This window comes from Natator depressus, chromosome 9 (assembly GCF_965152275.1).
Source record: "Natator depressus isolate rNatDep1 chromosome 9, rNatDep2.hap1, whole genome shotgun sequence".
Taxonomy (NCBI): domain Eukaryota; kingdom Metazoa; phylum Chordata; order Testudines; family Cheloniidae; genus Natator; species Natator depressus.
The window spans coordinates 76687599-76694742 of NC_134242.1; the positions used below are offsets into that span (position 1 = coordinate 76687599).

The window sequence follows — 7144 nt, forward strand, 5'->3', positions numbered from 1 at the left end:
CCAACTGCCTTGTTCTGCAGGCAGCTTGAGCTGCAGGTGAAGTGCTGCAGGGCAGGAGTGAGGTGTATTGGAAGAGCTGGGTGGGGAGCTCAGGGCTGGAGCAGAAGGAAGGGGTGCTGCAGGGCAGGAGTGAGGGGCTTGGCAGAGTTCTGTAGGCAACCAGGATTGGACTAGTGGAGGTGGGTTTGGGATATTAATTAGCTGGAGCTCTGGAGTGAGGTGTGTGGGGAGAAGGGCAGCATTAGCATCGTCCTATGCTGTGCCTGGCTCTAGACCAGTGGTTTTCAACCTTTTTTTTTTTTTTTCATTTGCAGACCCCTACAAAATTTCAAATGGAGGTGAAGACCCCTTTGGAAATCTTAGATACAGTCTGTGGAACCTCTGCTCCAAACAACAATGGTCTCACTGTCACAAACACTGGATTCAGTTTTAACAGTAGAAGTAAAACACAGTGAAGCCTTCACTGAGGACTATCCATTCTCATGTTGCGGATTCTCATACCCGTGTCTATTACTCTGGTGCGATGGAGGCAGGTACAGGAATAAGGAGGGATTCTGGTGGGTCAACATTCATTGTAAAGCTCTGTTCCCTACAGGCCAGCAAGCTGTGTTTGGCAGCTGGTTTATGATTGTCTTTGGCATTCCTAATGAAGTCCCTTGGGCTCCCCAGCCTCTTTCATAGCATTCAGTGTTCCTAGACACTTTAAAGCTCCTTTTGTTACTGGCTAAAGTCTGCCTTTAAACTACTATTAAAAATGGAATTAAATTAATTTAAAAGGGAGCCATTCAAAGTTGTTTTTTTTCCAGCCCTGGCAGGTTTTCCATCTGGGTTTTCCATCCCTCACTTTGGGCAGGCGACTGTATGACAAGGTCCTTTCTCTCAGTCCTGGACTACCAGCCTCCTTCAGACTCCCTCTTCCTCCTCCTCAGGTAATCCAGCTTGTATAAAAAACCTGACTGAGATAGTGGCTGCTTTCCCCAGTCCATGACGGGCTTAAACACCTCTGTCTCTTTCTCTTGGCAGGCAACTGTGAGGCCACAATGGAGCCCTTTGAGTCTTCTGTGGTGTCCATGGAACATCCAACTGGTTCCTGGCCATAGTACCTGTTGGACCTCTTACCTGCCTTGTTAGTTAACTGTCCTAGTTTTCCATGGGACACAGGTCAGTGCAGTCTGGCAGGGGCTCAGCAGTGCAGTAGGCTCCAGAAATAATCTTGGCCTTCTGGAAACCGAATGCAAATCTTCTTGCTGAATGTGACAAATGCAAATGGATTAAGTGTGTCTCAGCCTAGTCCTTAGTTAATTTTTGTCCACATCATAAAATCATGGCACAATTAATAGATTTTAAAGCCAGAAGGGAGGATTCTGACCATGTGGTCTGACCTCCTGAATTATACGGGCCCTATACTCTCACCCAGTAAATTCTACATCAGCCCATAACTTCTGTTTGAGCTAAAGCATCTCATTTAGAAAAATGTCCAGTCTCAATTTAAAGGCTTATAGTGATGGAGAACCCACCACATCCCTAGAGATGATGTTCCAGTGGTTAATTACCCTCACTGTTAGAAATAGGTGTGTTGTTTCTTATCTGAATTTGTCTACCTTCAGCTTCAGCCTACTGGAGCTCATTATCCCTTTTTCTGCTAGATTAAAGAACCACCTTACTATCAGAAATCTCTTCCCCATGTTGGTACTTGTAGGCTCTGATCAAGACATCTCTTAAACTGCTTGATAAACAGAATAGATTGAGCTTCTTTAGTCTGTCACTCCAATGCATATTTCCATTACTTGAACGATTCTTCTTGCTTTTCTCTGAATCCTTTGTAACTTTTCAAAATCCTTCTTGAAGTGTGGGAACCAGAACTAGACACACTTATTCCAGTTTTGTCTCAATAATGCCATATGCAGGGGTAATACCACTTCCCGACTCCTACTTGCTATTTCCCTGCTTATGCATGCAATGCTCATGTTTGCCCTATTAGCTACAGCATCATGTTGGGGGCTCATGTTCAATTGGTTGTCAACTATGACCCCTAAGTCCTTTTCAGTGTCACTGTCCAGGATACTGGATATTGTAAATATGACCTACAGTCTTTGTTCCTACATGTATGGCCTTGCATTTGGCTGTTTTAAAATGCATGTTATTCAAATGAGCCCATCTTACCCAATGATCCAGATCAGCCTGTGTAGCTGATTTGCTTCCCTCATTATTTACCACTCCACCAATTTTTATATCATCTTCAATTTTTACTAGCAATGATTTTAAATTTTCTTCAGATCATGGGTAAAACTTTAGCATGACTGTAAGTTTCTGTTAGGTCTGGGTTCACTCGTAGAGCACTGGAAAAAGGGAGTGTTGCAGGTGAGGTGAGGTGCCTTGTTAGAGATGTGGGTCAGCTTGAACTAAGACTTGTGCAAGAAGGGAAGATAAAGAGGGTGAATCCTGGAAATTCATTTCCACCCCCTCCCCACAATGTCCTAGAAAGTTGTGATCTTGCAAAAAAAAATCCATAAGACAGTGGTGAAATTAGGTGGCGTTTATAAAGAATGTGGCTCTGGAAACTCAAAACATTTGTCTGGTTCTTATCCAGACCTTCACTAGGGTTCAAATGTGAAGGGATTCACCCACCAGGACATTAGTATTGGGATTCTTATAGGTGTTGAAATTGGGAGAACTGCTCCCAGTGTGCTTGGCCATCTGTGACCAATCAGGGCTGCATTTGGTCTGGTTTCTGAAGCTCATCCTGTTCCTGTGCAGTTCTGGCTTCCTGCACTCTTTACCCATTGAGTGAAAGTTGGATCCGAAGTGGCCAGAGGTCAGCATTTCTCTTCCTCTTCGAACAATGATGCAATGGACTTCAGCAGCTATTAGCAGTGCACTGATGGCTACCGGCTGTGTTGCCTTAACATCTTCCCATTATCTCCAGGCTGCTGGCTGACTCTATCTTTGGGGAAACTTTCCCCTAACCGTAGCGGATGAAGAGACTCTCACAGCATGGAAAGCTGGCCTGATGCTGGCTCAGTCTACCCTGAACATCTGCCGTTCAGTGGGAGTGTAAACTGGGCTGCATACCAGCTATGACATTTGGAGATGTTCAAAAAGGAGAACACACACAGTTAGCACGCTCAAAAATCCACATACACTCACTGAACTAAAACTCACAAATATATGAGCATGCACACTCACTGAGTCACACACAGACTTTCAGGTGAACAGACACACGTGTACTGTTTTTCAGGAGCACAATGTGGAGCTGGTCTTCTTTAGCTTCTGGATGGATGAACTGGTATGGTTCAGATAAAATAACTAAAAGAAAAGGAGTACTTGTGGCACCTTAGAGACTAACAAATTTATTTGAGCATTTGTTAGTCTCTAAGGTGCCACAAGTACTCCTTTTCTTTTTGCGGATACAGACTAACACGGCTGCTACTCTGAAACCTGTCATAAAATAACTAGTGAGTTAAGCTTGAAATTAACCCAAACCAACCTTTTTTTTTTTTAGGTCCTAAATAGCTTAGGCAAAATTTTTCTCTCACTACTTTAATTTTCATTGTGCACATTTGCATGTTCCAGTTGTGACTTGGACAAGAAGCAGAAGGGCTGAAATACCATACATCTGCTCTCTTGACATCCCAACCCAGTGTTGGTGCTTACGAAGCTCAGGATAGTTCAATTAAAATTCAATATTGGGAGTAGCTTATGCACATGGCAACTCCATGCTGCGGTTCACCATCCCTACTGCCAGTACCTTGCCCCAGCCTCAATGCAAATATGGGACACAAGATCCACTCTCTAAAACTTCCAGTGATTCTAAGAATTGTTCTAGAGCAAGCAATTGTTCACACCTGGCACACTGAGAATCCAAGCTCCAAGGCCAAAATCAACGGGCCATACTAATCTTTGGCATACCACTGAAGTTAATGGACTTTCACCAAGTCTGAATTGGGCCCAGTGAGCTGATTATTATTATAATGATTTGCTATTTAATAAGCACCAACAGTGTAGAGACATGGAGTAAGAACCTGCCCACAAGGAGCTCACAGATTAATAGCAAAGTGTGCAGGAAAAATGAAGCTGCTGCACTTCTTAACCTTTGACAACCACTTCAGAAATGAAATCCCTACATGGAGAGGAGGTGAAGGATCACTGGCATCTGATGTGCAAATATAAATTAAACCCAAACACTGGCAATGTACCAAGGTAACAGTCTTGGTCCAAAGGCAACTATTGGAGCAGCTATTGTGCAGTGATGAAGTTTGATGTCTTGCCTGACATCTCTCCACTCTGTTGTATACCTGCCTGGTGTGTTAGAGTGCAAGATTGGGAACGGAGCATTAGACCAATGGTTTCAGATAATCAGATTGCTACACTTACCATGGATCGATGCTGTGGTGATTGATCCACCAGGGTTCAGTTTAACAGGTCTCATGAAGACCTGCTAAATCGATCTCAGGTCACTCTCCTGTCGACTCTGGTACTCCATAAGGTAAGTTGACAGGAGTGTTTCCTCTGTTGACCCAGAGCAGTGTAGACATCGCAATAGGTAGACCTAAGCTACATTGACTCCAGCTACATTATTCACATAGCTGGAGTTGCATAACTTAGCTCGACTTAACCCCGTAGTGTAGACCTGTCCAAATTGTGAAGAGTGCACCTGGAGGCTGCAGTTCAGGACTGAGACACATTGGCAGAGGGAGCCCAAGGCTGGAGTAATGTGGGGAGGGCCGGGGGAATGGCTGCAGGGCAGGACAGAAGGGCATTGGCACATCTGGGTGGCCACCTTGTCTCCTTCCTTGTCATGACAGATATGCAATGCAGCGTGAATCACAAATGCTGAAATGAAAAAACAGATTGACAGAGCCAGAAGAGTACCCAGAATTCACCTACTACAGGACAGGCCCAACAAAGAAAATAACAGAACGCCACTAGCCGTCACCTTCAGCCCCCAACTAAAACCTCTCCAGCGCATCATCAAAGATCTACAACCTATCCTGAAAGACGATCCCTCACTCTCACAGATCTTGGGAGACAGACCAGTCCTCACTTACAGACAGCCCCCCAACCTGAAGCAAATACTCACAACAAAAACACTAACCCAGGAACCTATCCGTGCAACAAAGCCCGATGCCAACTGTGTCCACATATCTATTCAAGTGACACCATTATAGGACCTAATCACATCAGCCATGCCATCAGGAGCTCGTTCACTTGCTCATCTACCAATATGATATATGCCATCATGTGCCAGCAATGCCCATCTGCCATGTACATTGGCCAAACCGGACAGTCTCTACGCAAAAGAATAAATGGACACAAATCTGACATTAGGAATCATAACATTCAAAAACCAGTAGGAGAACACTTCAACCTCTCTGGTCACTCAGTAACAGACTTAAAGGTGGCCATTTTGCAACAGAAAAGCTCTTGCTGTTCAGGTTTTGTGCACATCTTTAAGAGAAACACATGTGAAATGTGTCCTCTGTGGCCCTATCTGAGAAACCTTTCCCATTTTTGCTGTGTTAGCAAACTGGAGACGACTCTCTCTCCCTACCATGAACTACTGAGCAGGGATCTGGGCTTTCTACTCTATTTTCATTCAGAGCTTCTGCCAGTATCAGAAACCCAGGAAAATGTTATGGCATTTTGCACCCATTGGGAAGCCAAATGTGTTTTAATGTATATTTAATAGATTTCAGGTCTTTCTGATATTAAATTTGCTTTTTTGCTTCCTTCTCTTTTTGGTGCATGAGACGCAATGGGAAATTTTAAGTGTATTAAAACAGCATCTCATAGAAACAAATCCAGATGGCCTGGTATGAATCAAAGAATCACATCAGAATCTATTAGAATCTTTAGTCCAAATATAGTACACATTTCATCAATCAGAGAGCTGCGCCGTTTCTCAGCTCCTTACTAAATGACATAGAAGAAACATGTGTTTTCTTGTTTTGTTTGCTTTATAAAGTGAATTGTAGTTCTTGGGAAGGTGATGTATTTGACAGCCCTGGAGGCTGAGGTCTAGATTCCTCTCAGGTACTGGTGTAAATCTGGAGTAAATCCACTGACATTAATGGGGTTATTCTGGATTTGCACTGCTATAACTAAGAGCGGAACCCCAGAACAATTACAGGACAGGAAGCAGCCATACAAGCTTCCTACCTGTACACCATGCTGCCCCTGCCAATTAGCCTTCCCCTTGATCAGGAGGGGAATTCAATCAAAAGTCTCTTTTCAGTTCAGTTCCTGTTCCCCTAAGTAAGATTACAAACATGGGCATGGTGGGGAAGGCCTAAAGGACTTTTATACCAGTCCCAGGATCTAGGAGCAACTCTAATATTTGTTCTACTAGATTCCCCTCCCACTGCACTCCCAATCTAAACTCCCGGCATAAGGGACAGAGTCCTTGGGAATATTGCTCTGGGGCAGCTCTTCCAGATCAAAAGCCAATAAGGTCCATGCTAAGATCATCAAGATAAAGCCACAGGTGGCTATGGGGTAACATTCCTAAGGACTCTATCTCCTACACTGGGTGTTGGGATTGGGATGGTGACCCTGCCCCTCTGGTCCCATTCCCTTCAATCAGTGTCCTTTCTAGAATATGGAAAGTGGTAGAAATCTGGGGTGGCTTTAGATGGCTTTGAATTCAACTACAGACCTTCTCAACAGAGGTGAGTCCAATAGACAAGAGCCCACTGTTAGCTCTCTATTCTTCATGAATCCATCAGTGGAAAAGTCAGAGGGATGGAGATGAGGGGTGCATACATATGGAAGTAACTGTCTTGCATTGTACAGTGACATGTGGAAGATCATTGACAATACATGTACATCCATACTCTGCAATGCATGTGTAATGTGAGTGTAGGTGGTGCATATTAGTATATTCAATGGGTATCGTGTTAATAGCAGATTATTTGCAAGGTAAACAAGAGGACCACAACTCCCTAGTGACTCAGATTTACATAGTTTGCTAGTATTGTAAACCACAACTTTGTCTGTTCTGGTTAAGAAGGATGGAGCATGTTAACAGTTGAAAATAATTTACTGTTTCTTTTTCCTGGAATAAAATGTTGACAGATGGTTTGTAGTTGGGGTAGGGAAATGGGGTAGAAATGGGGAGCATTTTCCTAAACATTTCTAAAGCACT

At 43.7% G+C, this 7144-nt stretch overlaps 1 long non-coding RNA gene across 1 annotated transcript; it reads left to right on the forward strand.

Annotated features, from left to right (window-relative positions):
- The first annotated feature begins 803 nt into the window (after nt 1–803).
- LOC141993586 (uncharacterized) lies at nt 804–5382 on the forward strand. Its single transcript, XR_012640893.1, has 3 exons — nt 804–929; nt 1024–1161; nt 4806–5382. It is a non-coding gene; the product is annotated as an uncharacterized LOC141993586 (long non-coding RNA).
- The last annotated feature ends 1762 nt before the right edge of the window (nt 5383–7144 follow it).